The sequence below is a fragment of the Podarcis pityusensis genome (assembly GCF_964106645.2).
Source record: "Podarcis pityusensis genome assembly, chromosome: 10".
NCBI classification, from domain to species: Eukaryota; Metazoa; Chordata; class Lepidosauria; order Squamata; family Lacertidae; genus Podarcis; species Podarcis pityusensis.
The window spans coordinates 36,451,045-36,472,391 of NC_138035.1; the positions used below are offsets into that span (position 1 = coordinate 36,451,045).

At 42.6% G+C, this 21,347-nt stretch overlaps 2 long non-coding RNA genes across 7 annotated transcripts in view; one reads left to right on the forward strand and one right to left on the reverse strand.

Annotated features, from left to right (window-relative positions):
- LOC308486165 overlaps positions 1–17,784 on the reverse strand; it is a 79,938-nt gene extending 62,154 nt beyond the window's left edge. For 3 of the 5 annotated variants that reach the window (XR_013990979.1, XR_013990980.1, XR_013990981.1), the window contains exons 1-4: positions 17,659–17,784; positions 16,531–16,620; positions 14,323–14,388; positions 8,543–8,723 (exon numbers count right to left, since the gene is read on the reverse strand). This is a non-coding gene — a long non-coding RNA (uncharacterized lncRNA). The remainder of the gene's footprint in view (positions 1–8,542; positions 8,724–14,322; positions 14,389–16,530; positions 16,621–17,658) is intronic. The other 2 variants (XR_013990978.1, XR_013990977.1) reach the window with 2 other exon arrangements.
- LOC308486172 lies at positions 7,449–19,644 on the forward strand. 2 transcript variants are annotated; one of them, XR_013990988.1, is made up of 4 exons: positions 7,449–7,547; positions 12,901–12,966; positions 16,323–16,446; positions 19,439–19,644. It is a non-coding gene; the product is annotated as an uncharacterized lncRNA (long non-coding RNA). The 2 variants fall into 2 exon arrangements; XR_013990989.1 differs by lacking the exon at positions 19,439–19,644 and adding an exon at positions 18,875–18,985.
- Positions 19,645–21,347: the final 1,703 nt, after the last annotated feature.

Here is a 21,347-nt window from a genome sequence, read left to right on the forward strand (position 1 = left end):
CCAGAATATAATGGACTCTCTCCTTAAAGGGATTCCTGGCGTCACCCCCTTCTTCGATGATGTGTTGATTGCCGGCCCCACACCAGAGGAGTTTGAGGACCGCCTCCGCACCGTTCTGCACCGTTTCCAGACGGCGGGTCTCAAGGTGAAGCGGGAAAAATGTCTACTAGGAGTGCCTCAGGTGGACTTTCTGGGATTTATGGTGGACGCAGAAGGGGTCCACCCGACTGGGGACAAGGTACGGGCCATTTGTGATGCCCCAGCGCCCAAGAGCAAGACTGAACTTCAGGCCTTCTTGGGACTATTGAACTTTTACCATTCCTTCCTTCCCCACAAGGCGGCGGTAGCGGAGCCCCTACACAGACTCCTGGACAAGCGGGCCCCTTGGGTGTGGGGCCAGCGCCAGGAGGCCGCATTCCAGGCAGTCAAGGACTTGCTTGTCTCAAACTCGGTCTTGGCACACTTCGACGAGAGGCTGCCGGTGGTGCTAGCATGCGACGCCTCACCCTATGGCATTGGAGCTGTCCTGGGGCACCAACTCCCGGATGGAAGAGAGGTACCGGTGGCGTACTTTTCCCAGACACTCAACACAACCGAGCGGAACTACTCGCAAATCGACAAGGAGGGTCTGGCAATCGTAAAGGGAGTAAAAAAATTCCATGATTTCTTGTACGGGCGGCCCTTCACCGTGGTGACTGACCACAAGCCGTTGCTTGGCTTGTTTGCCCCCGAAAAGCAGACCCCCCAAGTGCTGTCTCCTCGCGTCCTCAGGTGGTCAATTTTCCTTGCCAGCTACCAGTATGCACTGATTCACCGACCTGGGAAGGCGATGGGCCATGCGGACGCCCTCAGCAGGCTACCACTACCGGAAACAGGCCCTGACCCAGCACCTGCACAAGAGGTTATGAGCCTGGAGCTGCTTCCCGACCGCCCCATTCAGGCACAAGAAGTTGCACACCATTCCAAGAAAGATAGGGTCATCTCCCGGGTCCTGGACTGGGTGTGGAGGGGATGGCCCAGCAGCAGCCCCGGGCCAGAATTCGCCGGCTACACAACCCGCAAACATGAACTGTCGGCCCACAAGGGGTGCCTGTTATGGGGAAGCAGAGTCGTTGTTCCCCAGCCCCTCTGCAAAAGGGTCCTCACAGCCCTACACGAGACACATCCAGGGGTAGTAAGAATGAAGGCCCTTGCCAGGAGTTATGTGTGGTGGCCGGGGATCGATGGAGAGATAGAGGCCTGGGTCAAACACTGCCAGGCCTGCCAAGAATCCCGCCCAGATCCCCCAAGGGCCCCAGTCCAGTCCTGGGAGTCCGCCCGAGCACCATGGTCACGCCTGCATGTGGATTTCGCTGGCCCCTTTCAGGGGAAAACATTCTTCATAGTGGTGGACTCCTACACCAAATGGCTGGAAGTCGCACTGGTACCGTCCACTTCCACGTCCGCAGCCATCCGGGTACTACGCAGGCTGTTTGCAACCCACGGGCTCCCTGACACTCTCGTCTCAGACAACGGGACTGCATTTACGTCAGGAGAATTCCAAACCTTCACAGCGCAGAACGCCATCCGCCACATCCGTTCGGCGCCGTTCCACCCTGCCACCAATGGCCAAGCAGAACGCATGGTGCGGACCACCAAGGACACCCTTCGCCGCATGACGCAAGGGGACTGGGAGTACCGCCTTGCCACATTCCTTCTAGCACAGCACAGCACCCCCAGCTCAACGACTGGCCGGAGCCCCGCTGAACTACTAATGGGTCGGCGCCTTGCAATCAGATTGGACCGCCTTCACCCCGATAGAGCTCAGGATGAGGTAGTGGTGGGGGAAGGCAGGAACCCCCGGACCTTCGAGGCCCAGGACCCAGTGTACGCAAAGAATTTTGGGGCAGGCCCAGCATGGGTACCCGCCACAATCACCAGGGTCACTGGCCCCGTGTCGTACGAGGTGCTAACGGATGGGGGGCAATGCTGGCGCCGCCACTGCGACCAGATACGGCGACGATTCCCGGGAGAAAACCAGGAGGAGGACAGGTCAGAGGAGTCCCAAGGGAACAGCGGGGCAGTGAGGCCCATAGAGCAGGAGGGGCCAGCAGGAGAGGCAGAATCAGTAAATACAGAGAGGACCCGTGAGGCCGAAAGGACACCGGAACCAGAACCACGACTGAGCGAGCCGGTTGCACCAGACCAAACAGCCGCATCACAGCCAGCATCCTTGGAACACGAGCCAGAACCCGGAGCCCGGACCAGGGAACACCCCAGGCCACAACGCACACGTAGGCCGCCGGCATACCTTGAGGACTATGAATGCGACCTCCCGGGCAGGACTGGAACTTAGAGGGGAGGGGTGTTATGTACTGAGTTGAATAGGATCCAAACTGTAGCAGTCTGATTGGTCCTAGAACAATAGGATCCAAAAGGCAGCAGTCTGATTGGTCCTAGAACAATAGGATTCAGAATGCAGCAGTCTGATTGGTCCTAGAACAATGCAGCAGTATGATTGGTTGGCAGGAACCACCCAATCCTGCTCCAGATAGAAGTGAATCCACAACCTGATTGGCTTACAGTAGAATTCCAGAATTAGCCAATCATGTGCAGCCCATTGTGTAAATAATGTATATAAAGCAGATACTGTGAGGGGACATTTATTCATTCCTCCTCACCACTATGAGCTGAATAAAGAGCATGAAATCACTTTGCAACTCTGAGTATATTTCACTTCCGTTCTTTATCCTCCTCTTCTTTTCATCCTTCACTCCCATGGTCATTTCTCTTTGTGAAAAATATCATGCCAAACAATAGCACTACCTGTTCTCTGTTGCCTCTGCCTGACTGGAAAGCTTTTTTCAAGAAAAATGATTAGAGGCAAACGTTGTCTGGCAAGCAGAGCAGGGGAGCGAGAATGCAAAGTTCTACCATGAAGGAATTAAAATGCTATATGGTTACTAGCAAATAAATCAGTTAAATTATTTTACTGGTTGCTAGTGCCTTTTGATGCCCAAATTAAAATGCTACTATGGCTATTTTTGAAGCCCTAAACTGTTTGGGAACCAGGCCACTTAAAGGAGTACATGAATGTATAAAAAGAAGAGAATAAAGTTAAAACAGAGATTTTACTTTTCATTTGTTGAGGGGACCAAAAAGTATGTGTTTTGTGATTGATATAACACACTAAACCTACATACGTTTTATTGCCCTAAACTTATGGGATTTTGTTCCTAACATAAAGTTTTTTTGTCAATTCACTAAATGAGAAAGAAAAACTATCAACATAATAAACATTTATTAACCTATTGTCTACTTTCTTGGAGAGGTATTTAACTGAACTTGGATAAATTCTGATACATCTTGTATGTCATGCTTGTGGTTGTTTTCCTCACATGTAAACTGCCATTGTGAAAAACTCTTGCCAGATAATTAAACTTTGGGAAATTATCTTCTAAATGATATAGAACCTGTACATGAACATGACAAATAAGTCTGGAAGTTGCCATTTTCATTGAATTATCCTACTATATATTTTGGAAAGTTTTTTGTCTCTTTGTACACCATGCATTTAGACCCCTGTTAAAATATTATAGCCAAAGCCTGCACACTGGTCCTTGAGATAATAGACCAGGTCTTTGTCTATATTTGGATACAACTGGATGCTATTTTGAATCAAGACAGTGGACTGAACCTTTCAAAACTGCAATGATTTTAACCTCTGATTTCAAAACCGCACTATCCCCCCCCCCTCCTGTTTTCCAAACAATGCCAGGAACTTTCCTTTAGCACAGTATAAACATTAATAAATCATTCTACACATATTATTGGTTGATTTTGAAACTGTCTCAAAGAAGCATATCTGGCTCAAACCACACTGGGACTGATTCATGATAAATAAACCTATGTGCATCAAATTGAATTTGATGTTCTCTGATATGCCTGTAACTGTTATGTATTCAGTGGTCTGTGTTTGCCTGAGTTTGAGTCTGGACTAAGGAATCTGAGCTCCTGAGTTCTGATTCGATACATGATATCCAATCACAAAACATTTCAGGATTTGGGCCTCTGCCATTGGCCCTTAAACTCTGAGTCATGTTTCGCAGCTTGGAAGTTTAGACAGCCAATCATGTTGGGAGTGGGAGTGGCCCAGTCCTTCAGAAATGTATATAAGCAGTTGCTTTGTCCCTGTTGTTCAGTTCCATAATTCAGTAAAGGTTCTTGCTGTTTTCACTGTGTCTTGCCTTGTGGGAACCCACCCACACTTTAGTAACACTGTTCACTCTACCAGTGTGGTGTTCTTGCTTCAGTTTTGCATCCACAGCCAAGCAGGGTGGCAGAGTTAGAATTAGAATTGTTAGAATACTGCACTTAAAAGCAGGGAGAACCAGGTTCACATCTTCACTCAGCAATGAAGTTCACGGGGTGATCGTGGACCAGGTACTTTCTGTCTCAGCCTGGCCTATCTCAGTCACAGGACAGTTGTGAAGATAAAATAGAGAAAGAAAAGCCCTTGTAAGTCATCCTGAGCTCCTTGGAAGAAAGAGTGGGATAAAAATGGAATACAGTGGTACCTCAGGTTAAATACTTAATTCGTTCTGGAGGTCCGTTCTTAACCTGAAGCACCACTTTAGCTAATGGAGCCTCCCGCTGCTGCTGCGCCGCCGGAGCACGATTTCTGTTCTCATCCTGAAGCCAAGTTCTTAACAAGTTCTTTCTGGGTTAGCAGAGTCTGTAACCTGAAACGTATGTAACCCGAGGTACCACTGTAGTTTTTAAAGAAACAATATTATGCATCAGCTTCCTTGAATTTCACATGACATTGTTTCAGCAGTTTTTAATGTAGTCATTATATCCTGGAAATAGATATATTTGTCAGGAATTATATATCATCATGAAAAATACTGCAACAAAACTATATCTGCAATTATAACAATATTTCATAATCCTGCAGCAAGGAAAAACAAAGTTTCATAATTCAAAGTATGCTTTCATTTAAAATATTTACCACCACTCCCTATTAAATATGGATTAGCTAACATCCTTCTTCCCACCCTTTTACCACTTGTTAATTGTTTCAACATAATTGCATATATGTTTCTGCAGTAAAAGTTGTTATGCATAATTTGCTATGCATTAAAAAGTACCCCCCAAAAATTAAGCGTACAAAAAAGTTAACAATCAAATTACATGGCCTATTGCACACTTCTAGCAAACATCTCTCTTCCTTCTTTTATTAAAGTCTACTATTAATACTAGGTGATTGTGACAGCTGTGCTTTCATAAACCAGGTTAAGAAGGAAATAGGGTTTTATTACTTTTCCAAAGACAAATAGATAAGTTTAAAGTAAGGGAAGTCTTATCTAATTTCTACCAGTTGTAAGAGAAGTACCTGAAGTACAAAAAGAAAAGTTATTTGGACAGAAGTGGCAAAAACAGTCTTCCCCAACACCCTCTCATTCTCTCTCTCTTCCTCTCTGTCTCTGTGTGTCTGTGTCTGATGTGCCACTATCTTGTGACATTTTGCTCAATCCCAACAAAGGTATTCCCAAACTGCAGATTTTTGATCTTTTTCTATGGAACAACATGACTCTCTTTGCTTTTTAATGCTATTTCTGGTAAGGGAGCAATTCAAACCCACCATTACTCAGTTTGTACAAATTGTTTTATATGTCAGAGCTAAGCATAGTTTTGGATAATGGCTGTATTTCAACAACAGTCAAACCTATACATGTCATTTTTATTTCATTTCTCATTTGCTCCATGTTTTCCTATGGAAATCAATGGACTTCAACCATTCTGCATTTAGAGAAGAAGGTGTACAATTCTGAATTCCACAAAGCTACACTGCACCTACTACTAGGGAATACATTTTTATTACCTACAAGCAGCTCAAGTTACATATAGAGTATTCAAAATAATTATCATGTTGGTTGTTGTGGACAGTATTTTCTCTTATCTTACAAAGATCTACTGATATGAACTTTTATGCATTTCAGGAAGATGCTACTCTGGTGAGTAAGTGGAAATGTGTTGTACGTATTACCAAAAGGCATGCATTTCGGTTTACTCTCAGAGGAAAAGTACCTTGGAACTCGCTTATGTTTTCAGCCTGCGGCTCAAAATGTCTTAGCTAGCAAATGAGGTTTGCCTGACTGTTTAGCTCTAAACAAGTTCATTTGTTAAAACGGAATAACCTTGTTTGTCCTTCTCTATATGGAACAACTTCCAGCAACACAGTGCAGTTTTTCAAATCACTGAAGACATTATCTGTCCTCCTGTAGGGATTGCCAATGATCCATCTTTCCTCCTTCCAGACTATACACAGACTGCATCATGCCAGTTTTTACACACTCTTACAAAGGTTGGGTGCCACCCCCACTCTCTGCTGAGCTGTGGCAATATATGGGGAGGGGGACGACTTCCAGGCGCTCATCCAGGGTTTGTGGTCTTTCGAGAATCAAGACTTGGTGGAGGCTGTTGTGGCTTTACGTGATATGATTTATTCATATATTTACACCTGAAATTAGATGGAGGGGGTACAGATCTTACAGCATGGTCTTCTCAAGAACGGCTTGTTCCACAGAGCAATGCTGCACTGGAGTCCAAGGCATCTCTCCCAGCCTGCCAAAAATGGTTCTCCTCTCTTGTTCCTGGCACACCTTGCTAGAGACCCAAGGCTCCTGCCAAACAGTGGTGTAGGAAGGGTGGGTGTCAACTTCTCCGGGTGTCATCAATGAGGGGGTGTCAAAATGGCAAAAATATGAAATTGGTTTTTTTAAAAAAAATGGGCTCACAAAACTTTTTAGTTCAGTCAACAAGTGCAACAAAACGTGGCTGGCACTGGGTGCCACACCTCACATCTCACCTGGGAGTGACATGGTGGCTTTGTCACCTGCAGGCTCCGCACTGCCTGAAATGGCAGCATGGGGCTTGCGTCTGCTCATCACCTCTCCCCCAGCTGCCCTACAGCTGAGGGGGAAGCAGTGGAGAGGCTTTGCACAGTGCGCCCTGCCCTCTCTCCGCCCCCAGGTGCAGGGCGCGTGCGCTGCTCCGGGCACCCGAGTGGCTAGCTACACCACTGTTGCCAAATACACTCTTTTCCTGTCACACACACACCATCACCTTGGCAACCTCTGTCACTGGTGAGCTGCTTCTTGGATTGGAACCACTTTAGCCACAGTATTGTAATCAAGGGTGCAGGGAAGGAACATGCCCATATCAGAACTGTTACAGGGGGAAGATGGGGAGGGAAGATGACTGATGAGGGCGGACTTGAATTGCCCTGCAGTAGTGACTTGTGGCTGGTTACTGGCTAGCTGATTAGCTAACAGCCCATGCTCATGCTAGGAGCTTGCATCCAGTCAGCAACCACATGTTGCATTGTGATGACTGAGTCATTCCCTGCTTTCTCTGTTGCCATTAGTTGCTAGAAAGTGTGGGCTTGCCCTTCTCCTCTTGATGGTCTTGGAACAGTGCACTGGTGGCAAATGGTGGCCACCAGAGAACCACCTCAATGGACACTGCTGCCCAGAGCCTCACTGTTTCCGGTAGTTTATACCCAGGTAAATGTGCATAGTGTTGCAGTCTTAGAACATCTGTCTGTCTTCATCCCAAATTCAGGTTCAAGCCACACTGTTAAAAAATATATAACTTGGCTTGGCCTGACTCCAAGTTTATCCATTAACAGGGGCAAGGGTGAATGCGAGACTGGGTATGGTTATTTATATACTTTATAGAACTTGAAAGGTGTAGTCAAATAACAGTCAAAATAATCAATAAAGAAGGATCTACATTTTCATTTTCATAGAATCTCAGGCTTCCTTTTGTAATGTTCCATTTGAGAAGCAGCTATCAATAGTAAGATATTGCCAGGTAGCAAACCTTTATCCACTAACCTAGAAGTAAGTCTCTTTGAATTCTCTGGGACTTACTTAAATTGACATATATAGAATTATTGCCTAGCTTCTGACACTGTTACAGGCATGGCTGTATCACCTTCTAAATTATTTCCATTCCCCACACGAGAGAAAACATAAAACATTGCCAATTGGAATGAATAACAGGATTATTTTGGGTTTCTATATAAGTTTCATAATTCTTACATTTTTTATTTTATATGTAACAGCAGAAGCAGTTAAGAATTTAGCAGGAAGAAAGAATGAGTAAAAAGAGTAGCTTCAATTTGTAATGCTGCTTCCTTATCATCTTAGGAGGCTGCTCATTATATAAATTAAACAACTGAGGAAATTATTCTTTAAAGCAATTGGTTTATAAATCAACTAAGTATATATCACTTTAAGACACGCACGCACATAGCAATTTCTGACCTTTTGATGTCAGAAGGTGTAATCAATCCACGTTGATTATTTGCTTTAATGTGTGCTGGCAACTAAAGTTTAAATGCCAAATAGTGTTTCTTACTTCACATGTGAGAGTCTGAGGGGCATTTATTGTAAAAGTTAAACAGAGTGACAGCTTGCTTTGGTTGATGTGCAAAGTTCTTGATGGTGCTAGTTTACTTTCTCCCATAATAAGCAGTTAATAGAAATTCACTGACCTGCAGTGCAGGCTTAATTTATCACGAACAGCAAGTTGATTTAACAGGATTGGAACGCAGTAGAACAATAGATTTTTTGTTGTTGTTGCACCTCCTGGTGATCTTTAGACATTTTGTCAGTGAAGAAAATCAGTCTTAACATCCGGGAAGGCCTGTGTGACTTTGAATAATTAGGCTACATCTGCAAAGGTAATTGATCGATATACACCAAATCAGAGCCAACGAGAAATTAGAAGATATCTGTTGATTATTTCCTTTCAGCTGAAACCTTTTCAGTGCATAATGGTGCCATTGCTTGATTATGTTTGACAAATGAGTTCAGTATGTTTAATATCTCAGCAAAAAGACATTGACCTGTTTTGCACATCATACTTAAGCCAAACCATGGCATTGTGCAGACACACGGCCATACACATTCTAGGAGAGGAAACTATGGCCACTTTGTTCCTCTCCAGTCTTTCTGCTGCACTAAGTCATGGTTTGGCTTAGCATGTCATCCAAATTCCAGCTCATGGTTTAGCCCTCCGTGACAAACCACAGGCTGTAAGCCATAGAACAAGCTTTAGTTTTACATCATGGTTAATGTGGAGAGTGCTAAACCATGAGCCCATGTCTGAATGGCATGCCCATACCCTCCAACATTTCTCTGATGAAAATAGGGACGTCCCATTCCATAATGATAATTTAACTATTTATATCCCACAATCTTACTGGGTTGCCCCAGCCTATCTGGGCAGCTTCCAACGTAATAAAACATTAAACGTTTTTTTAAAACTTCCCTATACAGGATTGCTGTCAGGCAGCTTCGGGATCAGATAACTCCATACTCTCCAGTGAAAATAGGGACATCTTACCATACCCTCCAACATTTCTCTGATGAAAATAGGGATGTCCTAAGGAAAAGCCTGACATTCCTGGATCAATTCATAAACCGGGATGGCTTCTCTAAATCCGGAACATTCCTGGTAAATAGGGACACCACACCACAGTTGTTGTGTTCCATATTAACTGAGATATTAAAACAAGCACAATTAAAATACGCTAGAGATTCTCCATGGAGCTTTCCACTTCAAGTATCACTGCTTCTATATCCATTGTTATTTAAGAAATAAAAGCTGATGAAACCTTGCACAGTCAAGATGAGAAATGTCAAAGCAGACAGAAGCAAGTCAGCCTGTCTTGAATACCTCACTTTCTGTTCAAAGGCTGACACATGCTTTGCCATTTGAACTAAATTACTTTCCTCCCTATTCATCAGTTGTTTAAAATCATTATTTCGCATTCTGGATCATTCTTAATTAGCCAAGTAAGAGAACATACCTAATTATATTTTCTCTTTGCTGTTTAATTAACAAAGTGTGACATTGTATTGAAACTTCTTGCCTCAGCATTGCAGTTGGTACTCATTATGTAATACATTAGAAGGCAGAAAAATCACAAATAAAGTGGCAAGAGGGGTGGGGGTGGTTAAAGAGGATGTGCAGGGCAGAATAATATTTTTGTATAGGGCTTTTCTTTAGGGGGGGACAAGTTTCTGTGTTATAATTAATTATGTCACTTTAAACTTAGTCTTCTGCCTTGTGTTGAATTTTAGATTGTAAGATGCGTGGTGCAAGGACCTGTCGTCCTATGCTTATAGGAGAAACTACTTCCAAAATTCACATGTGTGCATGTGAATGTGTGCTACCAGGGCATTTTTCTAAGAAAGCCTTTTTAGAATGGTGCAGAATTTCTACTCCAGTGGATAAGGCTGTTTTTCCCCACTACCACCTTGGGTGGATATACTGCTGAAGAACAGCAAGGGAAGAGTGAAGCTGGTGATGATTCCTAGAAGTGTCACAGAATGGGAATGGTATGAGAGGATGGCTGATGCCCAGTTGGGGCGAGCAGTGACAAGCCTACATTTTTGGGGTCCTGAATCTTGAACTCTTATGAAGGCCCCTTTGCAACCAGCAATGAGATCTGGGTAACCACTGTTATTTTCTTCAATGGGGTTGTTCCATGACAGATCACCACACCTTTACAGCATCTTTACTACTAACTGTCAAACTTGGGGGTTGTTGAAATATATACCAAAAAAATGCCACTCAAATTAGGTCTATTAGACCCCAAAATTTTAAGCAATGTGGACTAGAGTTGCTTCTGTGGCCCCTCTGGGATTGGCGGCCCTGAAGCTGAAGCTTCAATATTGGATGGTGCCTTCAGAGCACATCTGTGGACATTTTGTCGAAAGCAGAATATCTTATCTAAGACACGAGATGCTATACCTGTAAAACTACTGGATTGAGCAGGGCATTGGAGTGGTGTTGGACCACCAGAGCCCCTTCCAACTTTAATCCAATGATTCTATGCTGTAAGACCTGCAGGGTAAACCGTATCAAAACCGTATCAAAACCAAGCCAGACAAACCTTAGGACAACATAATGAGCAAATTGTCTTAGGCAAAGTGAACAAAAACTACAGCCTCATTTGTATATTGTCCAGTGTGTCTATAAAATTTATGATTCTGAAAGTTGTGATAGCTCACAAGCATTTAGCGGTGGTCACTATCACCGGCAAATTGCTGATTTAGATGTCTTGTGACAGCACGGCCATTTCAAAGTTCTTATGAAACGGGATTAGCTGGTTTCCTAAATCTGACCAGCAAATTGATATAAGCAACTTGGTAATATGCATCTTAAAACAGAAAAAATAGAAAACAGATATTTTTGAGAAATACAGCACTGTCTTCCAGATGTAGCCACTGTTGAAACTGCCCAGCAACCCAGTGAAAAACAAAGACATTTCAACATTTTCAAATGTTATTCATTTATTTCTGGATGCTAAAAGGTGTAAGAGTCAATAGGTCAGGTTTTTTCAGTTTACCTATAATAATTGCTACAGTAAATTAGACAGGTGTAGGATGATGTTAATGGACACTAAATACTGTGCATATTTATACTTTTCTTTTGAATCCTCCCCCACAGCGAAGTAAAAAGGTTTCCAAATTTCATAATTAGAATTTTATCCAGCTTCTTTCTAAGTTGCATAAGTGGTTGAGGGAAAATAATTACTAGGATTCTCTCCATAAAATGTATCTTCTGCCCTTCATATAATCTCCCTGTAATGTTAAATTCAAGATAGCGTGTGATAAACTCCAAGTAGACTAAACGTGAAGTACTATACACATTTTCTTTAGGAGTAAGTCTAACTGAATACTTACTTCTGAATTACAGTCTCCATAAGAGTACTGTAATCGTGTTAATCTGCTGCAGAAAAAAATGATATTGTAGCATCTTAAAGACTAAACAATTTATTGTGACATAAGGTTTTGGGGACTTTGGTATACTTCATCAGATATATGAGCCATTATCCTAAGTTGCAGGTATATGTGGGGGGGATTTTAAACAGTGAAGTCAGAAGGAAAGGAAATGTGGAAAAGTTTTTGGTTTTTTTGTTTTGGTTTTTTTGTTTTTTAAAAAAGGTTAAGGACCCCTGACAGTTAAGTCCAGTCACAGACAACTCTGGGGTTGCGGCGCTCATCTCACTTTACAGGCCGAGGGAGCCGGCTTTTGTCCACAGACAGTTTTTCCGGGTCATGTGGCCAACATGACTAAGCCGCTTCTGGCGAAACCAGAGCAGTGCACGGAAACACCGTTTACCTTCCCACTGGAGCGGTACCTATTTATCTACTTGCACTCTGACATGCTTTCGAACTGCTAGGTTGGCAGGAGCAGGGACCGAGCAATGGGAGCTCATCCCGTCGCAGGGATTTGAACTGCCGACCTTCTGATCAGCAAGCCCAAGAGGCTCAGTGGTTTAGACCAAAGTGCCACCTGCGTCCCTGTGGAAAAGTATAGACAGTGATATTACATTATTAGCAGTGACTAGTTAAAACACACACACGCCAGTTGTTGCTAATAACACAGACCATATTGGCTGTAGAGAACAATATGGGAGAGACATGTTTTGTTGCAGTTGGGGCAGATGAAGGTGCCCAGTAGTTGTGGTACTACAGAGATGCACCATAGCGTTTCTTCTCTCTGTGCTCCTCCCAGTGGTCATTCCTCCTCTGGTCACATTGCCAGCCTTCATGTCACATTTGCAGACATCTTTGTAATGCAGAATTAGCACAGACATTCCGTCATTGGTAAGCCAATTAACATATGTCAATCCACAAGAGATAACACTGAATCTCTTGATGAATTTTAATTCAGCAGTTTCACATGGTAATCTCCTTTGAAAGTTCCTCTGTTCCAGTATGGCCAACTTAAGGTCAGTTGCAGAGCATCCCAAGAGGCTGAAATATTCACCTACCAGTTTGGGGGTATTGCCATTTTTGACACCAGACTTGTTTCTGTTTACTCTTTTGCGTACAGACTAGCTAGTTTGTGCTATGTAGAATGAGAAAAGACATCGCTGGCAGAGGAAGGAATGGAAGACAAGTGAGTGATCAATGTTATGGATGACATTATTAGGTTCTGCAATCATGTTACTAGAGTAGACATAGGGACAGAGTCACATCTGGGTCTATGCACAGTATGTGAAAGGAAAATTGTCCAGGACGAACTGTAGGTCATTAATTATAGTTTTGAGTGTTTTTATTTGGAAGCAGTAAGTGAAAAGTGGTGGTCTGAGCAGCAAGAATACTCATCGCAAAGTATTGGAAGACACAAGAACTTCCCACGCTGGAGGAATGGCAGATGAAACTTATGGACTATATGGAATTGGCGGAAATGACTGGTAGAATCCGTGACCAGGGAGAAGAGTCGATGGAGGAAGACTGGAAGAAATTTAAAGACTATCTTCAGAAACATTGCAAAATTAAAGAATGTTAGAGTGATGTTGGATTGAAAATAAGTGGTTTCCAGCTGTACAGGTTAAAGTTAATGATAGACTAAGATTAAAGATTAAGATTAAAGATGTTTAAAGAAATGGAAATTTGATACTAAGAGGGAAAATTTTAATGTTATATGATACTAAGATTAAGGATTAGGTTTAAAGAAGGTGAAGTTATATATTTTAATATTTTATTAAACTAAAGATTGGGATTAAAAAAGTGGAAAAGAAACTGCTGGACAAATAATTTGGATTGGAATACAAAAGAGGGAGGTATGAGGAAGTCCAGAAAATAAGTAATTTAAAAATGGAAATGGAAAAGAGATATTGTTTTTAATTGTTATGTTTTTTTTTGTTTTTCTTTATTGTTGAATTTTGTGTTGTTTTTTGTGTGTGTTGTTGTGATATGTATTGTGTATGTTTTTCTTTTTCTCTTTTTTTGTTGTTTAAAACCTTAATAAAAATTATTTTAAAAAAAAGAAAAGAAAAGAAAAGTGGTGGTCTGTCATTTTCTTTTCTAAGTCTACCCTGTAGTATATTATTCCTGGAAACCTATGTGGCTTTGCTGATCTATTTATTTACTTTGTTGAGTAGATATTGTAGTCTGAAGAACACTTGAAGTAATTTTTAAGTACTCCAATCAAACTCAGTAGGGCTTCGTTTTGAGAGACATGTATAGGATTGCAGTGTTAAACATCCTTCTTTATTCACATCTATAACTGGTAAATAAGGAGTCCATACAGGAATCTTGAAAGTTTTGAGCTTAAATGAGGCTTTGGGGAGGTAAAAACCTATGTGTGTTGGGATGAAAGATAGGCTACAAATGTAATGAATACATATAAAATATAGTCTGGATCATAAACACATATTTGAAAAAATGCTTAGCTGATAAGCCGCCCAATATAGAAAAGAAATATTGAACACTAACTCCTACTGATATATAAAAAAGTATAAAGACGTACTTCCATCATGATAATTAAACCTAAAGGCATTTTTCTATAAGCGGTGAAGAAGTTTCATGATCCAAACTATTTAAAGAAAAAAGAAAAGAAAGTTATAATGAAATAATCTGGAGAGATTGATTTTTCTCTGAAAACTAAAGTAATAGGTCTAGGAGACACCATAGCATTAGAATGACCATTACAAGGAGTTGATAGAACATGACTTATTCCTCTAACTACCTTTTATTTGTTGCTGTAATGGTCTAGATTCTTGATGCTAATTCTGACAGACGGCAGTGGGATATGACCTGCCTTCCCACTGCTTGATATAAATCTCCACTGATACAAATTGAGTTCAGCCGCAGTGAACTCAAATGCTAATGCTGGTAACATAAGGCAACCTGCTGTTTGTTACCAGAAAGTTTTTAACACTGCCATACTCCCACACACTCCCTTTCACAGTGTAAATCAAAGTGGCACCACACCATTAAGGGCTGTAGCTGGATTTACATAAGACAACAGTGCACATAAATAAGGCATCCATCAGCATCAACGTTTTGTGATGATGCTTCCCCTCCCCCCGCCTCAAGGTTAGTGCTTATTTCCCCGAAACAAGAGGTGCCAAAGGCTCAGGCCTATGAGGAGGAATCGCACCCTGTGATCTGAATACTTATCCTATGAGCTGAGACAACATTACTCAGAGGTCATTTTTCTGATAATTTCTTTGAGATTCATTTCCCCTCAACTCCCTGCCCCACATAAAAAGAATTTTCCCTGTTGTTTTTTTTTGTTTGTGGGGGTTGCCATTTTCCCACTCATTCGTTCATTTATCTGGAAGTCTGTTTTCCACACACACAAAATCATGTTCCCAGTGGTTTGCAACAAAGGAACAGGGATGCATTTCAAACACTGTAAAAAAACAATTTCATAACACTATAACAAAACAATAGCAAATATGATAACATAAAACCACCACAATCCAATCCAATAAATATAACCAGATTACTGAAACAACATGCAGCATCCAGCAGCAAAAACAAGGGAGCATCACATTTTCATCTTAAGAAACACCACTTCCATGACATTGCTCCTTGCAATGTCCCTGAACAATGCTAAGTTCAGGGCAATGTGGGGTTGCTAAATTGTGACCAGGAGGCTAATACAGTTGTTTTCACTGTGGCTTGAAGTGATGGTCCAAAAAACCCCCACAGAAAATACCCTTTGTTGGGGGGCGGGGAGAAAGAAGTTTAGCAATGGTAAATTGGGAGCACCCCTCCAATAAGTTGTTGAAACATTTCATCTTTCAGCTACCCACTTCAGCCCGAACATAAGTATGAACTATAATGGCTGTATGGTTGGCCATGACAGGGATCTGCATAATCTGCAGGATTAATTTCACTAAGAAATCTGTTTCCTAGCCAGGAAGACAGATTTCCATAGAAAATTAATTTCTCCTTGTTTCAGTTTCAGACTCCAAAATGTCAATTAAAAACCCCAGAGGTCTTTGTGCATATGTATTTAGCACATCCAAGAACTCACAAGGCTCTGGATTCAGAATGAAAATACAGGGAAGGATGGAATCTCACATAACCTCATTAGCTAGGGGAAATTAGGCAAAATACAAGAGGCAAAAAAATACAAGGGAAATTGCTCTAGCAGTTGACCTGGAGCATGTTTCAGCTTTTTAAGCAAGCAATTTGCAAACATTGTTTGAAGTATTCTCTTTTTAAAAAATGAAAATCACACATACAGAAATCTGAAACCTCATTTCAGGCTGTATTGCTATAACTTTAAGCACAACATCTGAGGAACAGAAACAAGCCTACATCCAATTAGAGGCAGAGGTTGTTTATAACCAGCCAGGAGTGCATAAAATCCTAAACATTTTGGAACTACTAAAGAGAAAGAAAAAATATTGTATTATTTCAACTTAATTCTTATCTATACCAAATTTATAGCTAATAAAGAATGGGTCAACCAGCCACCTAAACACCTTTTTAAATTATGGTTTCTTTTTCTAGGTTTTTAACTGATTCTATTTTATCTGTAAGCCACCTTGAGTCCCTGTCAGGAGAAAAGGCAAGGAACAACAACAACAAATCTCCTAAAGACCTTTTGACTAAAAGCCTCTCTACCCAACACTTGGTAAGCTTCCTAGCGGTGTGGGGAGTGACTGTGGTGTCAGGGAAGGTGGTAGAGCTTAGTGGTGACTATAGGCTACTCACTCACTTGCAGCCTCACCTACTTCCTAAGACTGGTTTGAGGAAGTTGAAGCAGTCATAGGGAAAACCTTGAACACTGCCCTGAGTTCCTTGAAGACTGAGCAAGATAGTAACATAGATCAATTAAAATACATCTGTGAAGTTTACAAGTGGGACATAAAGTTAATCGCATCTCACTGTTGCTTGTAGCTCACACCTGGAATTCAGTAAGGGAGTCTTTCAGGCTTTTTAATATGTAGGTGATATATATAATTACATCTCTGAAGTTTAAGTGTTATGTTCCCTTCTCTAAAATAGGCAGATGTTTTCTGGAAAGTTTTCTACATACAGTACTCTACTTCTTGGCAATATAATGCACCTCGTATGTGACTTGACTTTGCTTACAGGGTGGCTGAGTGCATTGCAAAGGGTGGTGCAGGTGAGACCCCAGAGGCATTTTGCCCCGTCCCACAATGGGAAGGAGGGTGTCTGAGCATGATTGAAAGCAGAGGGCAAGAAGCCACCATTCCTTTTCTATTTTAGCGTCGCTTCGTCTTCATCTTTCTGAATTGCATCATGGTCCTGCACAGTCCCATTATTTCTCTCTCTGTCTGCGTTTCCCATTCTGCGTTCACCCTGGTGGTGCTCATATGTGCTCCTCTCTTCACACTGTCACCTTTATGTTAATAACTTCTCTTGCTCTTTCACCTTCATCGCCCTGTTTCTTTTGCATTCCCATTAGGATGTGCTGTCTCAGCCTGAGAATGGCAAAGGCACAGGTCTCATCTTTCCTTTCAATACTCCCACAAGCTGCAGCCACACACACACACGCCATTTCTCTTGGTCAATGCCTCTCCAGTATGTCATCCTGACTCTTTTCTTCCCCCAACAAACTGGGGCATCTCCAGAATCTCCCCCTTTTCCCACCTTTATTCGCTGCTAAAACCTTCTTTGATTGCTTAATCACTCACCAGCCTTCCTTTCCTGTTGTTGCTTCTCTGAAGTCTCTCTTTCTCTGAACTATTTCTTCTCTTTCCTCCTTTTCTAATTTTTCACAAACCTATTGCGTATTTGGATCCTAGTATTCCCTTTTGCCACTATCCTATGTTTTCCATTTACCTTGAACACCCTTCAATACTCTTTCTAGCCAACTCACCTCCTTTTAAAACCTCTCTTTCTGCAGTGAAAAATTCCACAAATGGCTCCCCTCTGTGCTGTTTACTGACAATGTCCTCTCTCAAACCCCCATCCTTAACTTTTGCTCACCCCCATCCTTCCCTCTTCACTTGCATTCAGTATTACATAGGGCAGTCTTCACACATGTTGCACTCATTGTGACGCAGGGAGAGGCTGTACCATGGTGACAACAGCAGCAGCATCTTCTGCAATGTTAGTGGGGCAGACCCAGTGCTTTTTTCTGGGGGGACACGGGGGTACACATACCCCTAAAAATTTTGTGAATCTAAGTTTGGCCTCATTGAGGGGCAGTATTTCAATATGAGTAGGAAAATGAGAGCAGCCCTAAACATTTTTTTAGAAAAGAAAAAAAAGCACTGGGCAGACCTATTGGGAATGACATAACCAGCTTCTCAAAACTCATCTGCCTTTCCCCCCGTCATCTCTAGATCATTTTGTAGGTGTTCGGGTGCCTGGGACTAATCCCCATGACACTGCACAGTATGTGTGTATACTATGCCACCACCTTGCTTACTTTCACTGGCTTTCAACGCTGTATATAGAGCCTTTCTCCAGTCCTGATGGAAATGCAGTATTGCCAATCACTTGTTTCCCCCCACTAAGGCTAAAGGGTCAATACCCAGACCTATGTTCTGTTTACAACCGATGAGGGAGGTCATGTTTGTTCTTCCTTAAGGTAGCTTGCATACCAAATTGTCATGTAGGATGCCATCACATAACTTGCTACGAATTGGAGCTTTCATCCCATTGTGACTAGAAAGTGTAAGGAGTGCAGTGGGGACAAGTGTAAGGAGTGCAGTGGGGACAATGCCCCCCTTCCCCTGCACCATGGTTCTGACCCAGTTTGCTCCCTGCAGGCTATTTGTTTAGCAACAATCAGCACGAAACTACATGTCAAAAGGTCTAGTTGGCCCCAAGATGTCCATGTGCTGTGTCCGAAATAGTATTTTTAGTTGGTGTATTTTCACTCCTCTTTCAGTGACACATTAACCTTTAGCACGTTAACTCAGAACCACGGGAAATACTGTCCTTGACCATGTTTGCAAGGTCTGGCACTGTGTTCCATGCACACACAATCCAAGGTCACATATCCTGAGCAAACTGTTAAGCTTTCCTCCTCAGTCCTTCCCAAAGTTTGCTTTTAAATGCGCTAACGAAATATTTCTTTTCCTCAGCAGTCAGTTCTGAAATCTCCTTGAAGAAGATTTCAAATAATGTCAGCTTTATTAACGTGGGAAAGTTTTGCCTTGGCTAATAGTGACTTGAGGCCATTTGTCTGCCATGAGGTAAATATTTAGCAGCAAGTTAAGTCAATTCAAAACCAGTAGAGAAGCTTTTTAGTCTCTAGCAAGTTCTCTTCCTCTACCCAGTGTAGTTGCTGGCTCAGAATTCAGTTACTAATTAAGGACAGAAATTAATGCAACTGCTGCACTATTCTTACTAAGGACTGGGGGGAAATCTGCTTTCTTGCTAATTTACCATAAGGTGGTTTTAAAATGCACATTACCAGAAAATTTTCATCATACATTTAAGAAACTCTTGGCTACAGATCAGACTATGTTTTTATAGAAAGGAAGTATTGCATATTGCAGAGTCTGCTCTACTTTATACAACCAAAACTTGCACACCAAAGTTAGTGAATATGCAAGTGTATTAAATATTAATCTTTTGTTAGATTGCTTGTTTTCCATTTCTGTACTAAATGTGGCCAATAACTATCCACACTTGTTTCCTTGTAGCTGCTGAGCTGGTGTTCAGGTAACCGGTTACCAAGACAACATATTGGCAAGGGATTATAGCAGACACTTGTATGTGTATAACTCTGAATAATGCAAACAATGTTAAGTGATACATTTTTCATTATGCTAACATAATGCACCATGTGATGCCATCTACTCCTTGCCTGTTGAACATGCCCTTATTAAGAATCCAGTTTCAAACCTTACCGGTGGGTATAATGATTGCTTTATTAAAACAATAAAAATACTGGTTCATACACTTTTTCAGATGAGTTCCATACACAGTTGGTGAAACATCTGTTCAACTTACTGTAATTCACTTTTAGAAGAAAATAATCATTGCCAAAAAAAACCACATTTTCTTATACTAGGGGGTAGGGGACAGCGATCACTCAATCTTCTGTGTGGGCTTATGCAAGGATACACCCACAATGATGTTTACAAATGGTTAGTGACATATTTAAGCGGCCTTCTGCAGCCTGGGAAGTGTTGGTTTACAAATTTTCAATGTTCCTTCAAAATTAATGGAGTGGCAGCAATGCAGAATGTAAATTGCAAATTGCAAACCATTACTAAAAAGGAAAGCTTAATTTGACCCCATCAAATGAGCTTGAACATCCACGAGAGGTTGAGAGATCAAAGCTGCAGGATAAATAAAAGGGGCACCTTGTTGTGGAAGGGAGTAGTCAGAAATAAGTCCTGATGGTGCAAGTCTAAGCAGAAGGTGCTAATGACAACAGTCTCAAGGACAATGCTAGAGAGGAGTCAGACATTCCAGTGATCAAATGCACATTCAGGTCCAATGCTATGAGAAAGATTCAAAGTCAAACCGTAAGGCCAGGTTCCCATCTCTGAAGAAGATCCAGGGTTGGAATCTTAGGGTCAGTCTCAAAATCGCAGTCCAGTGGAGTTCCCAAAACAGTCAAACTGTGGTCTATCAATGGCAAAAACTGAGCAAGCAGAGTCTCTGCCTTGCTTCTCTTTTTGTTCCTCCCAATCTCATTGGATGCACCTGAGCTTGCTCCAGCTGAGTAGCTGTGTCTCTCCATTTAACAAAGCCTGTGATTGTCACCTGCCCTGAGATTAAACAAGCTGAGTGACCACAAACCTCTTCCCAGACCTAACGAATCCCATGATCTTCACCTCATCAGCTAGTAAGCTGTGCTGTCTTCTCTCGCCTGCCTCAGTCTCTTAAAGCAGACTTCCCACACCTTAGAGCCCATCATGTTTGACAAGAAGGGGTCACCTCCAGTTTTGGGGATGTGTCAACTTCCTTTGACTCCCATGAACTGTCAGTTGCCCCTTCAGTGTCCTGTGAAGTCCACTGAATACCTCCTAAGCCCCCAACTTCCTCTTCCCCATCTTCAGCTTGCCCCAGTCAGCGGCAGAGCAAGCCGATTGGGCACCTGGGGCAGTGCATGCCCAGCACCCAGGGGCCGGGCCACCCACCCGTGGGGCATGCCGTGCCAGGGCAGGACACTCTACAGGGCCTCCAAGAAGTCTGCCTGCATCCTCCCACTCAGCTGCCCTACAGCTGAGGGGAGGCGGCAGGCGGACTGTTTGGGGCAGTGTGGAGCCAGCGGGTGCCCAAGCCATCGCATCAGTCCCAGTAGAGATGCATAGCTTAGGCATGCTGCAGGCCCCGCAGTGAGTGCCGCCTGGCATTTTGTCACACACACCCCTTAGTGGTGACATCCAGGGCAGCCTGCCCCAACCCCCTTCCTCCGCCCCTGGTCCCAGTGTGTACCAATCATGGCCTCACCGGGATCTTCTTCCTCCTCTTCAGTGTCCTGCCAGTTCATGACACCAGTGTAGGCAAACCAAGTCTGAAGTTTAAGTTACCTCTTTATTTGGAACAGCAAAATATCACTAGAAGGTAGCACCAGAGGTTGTCGTTTCCCAGCTTTCA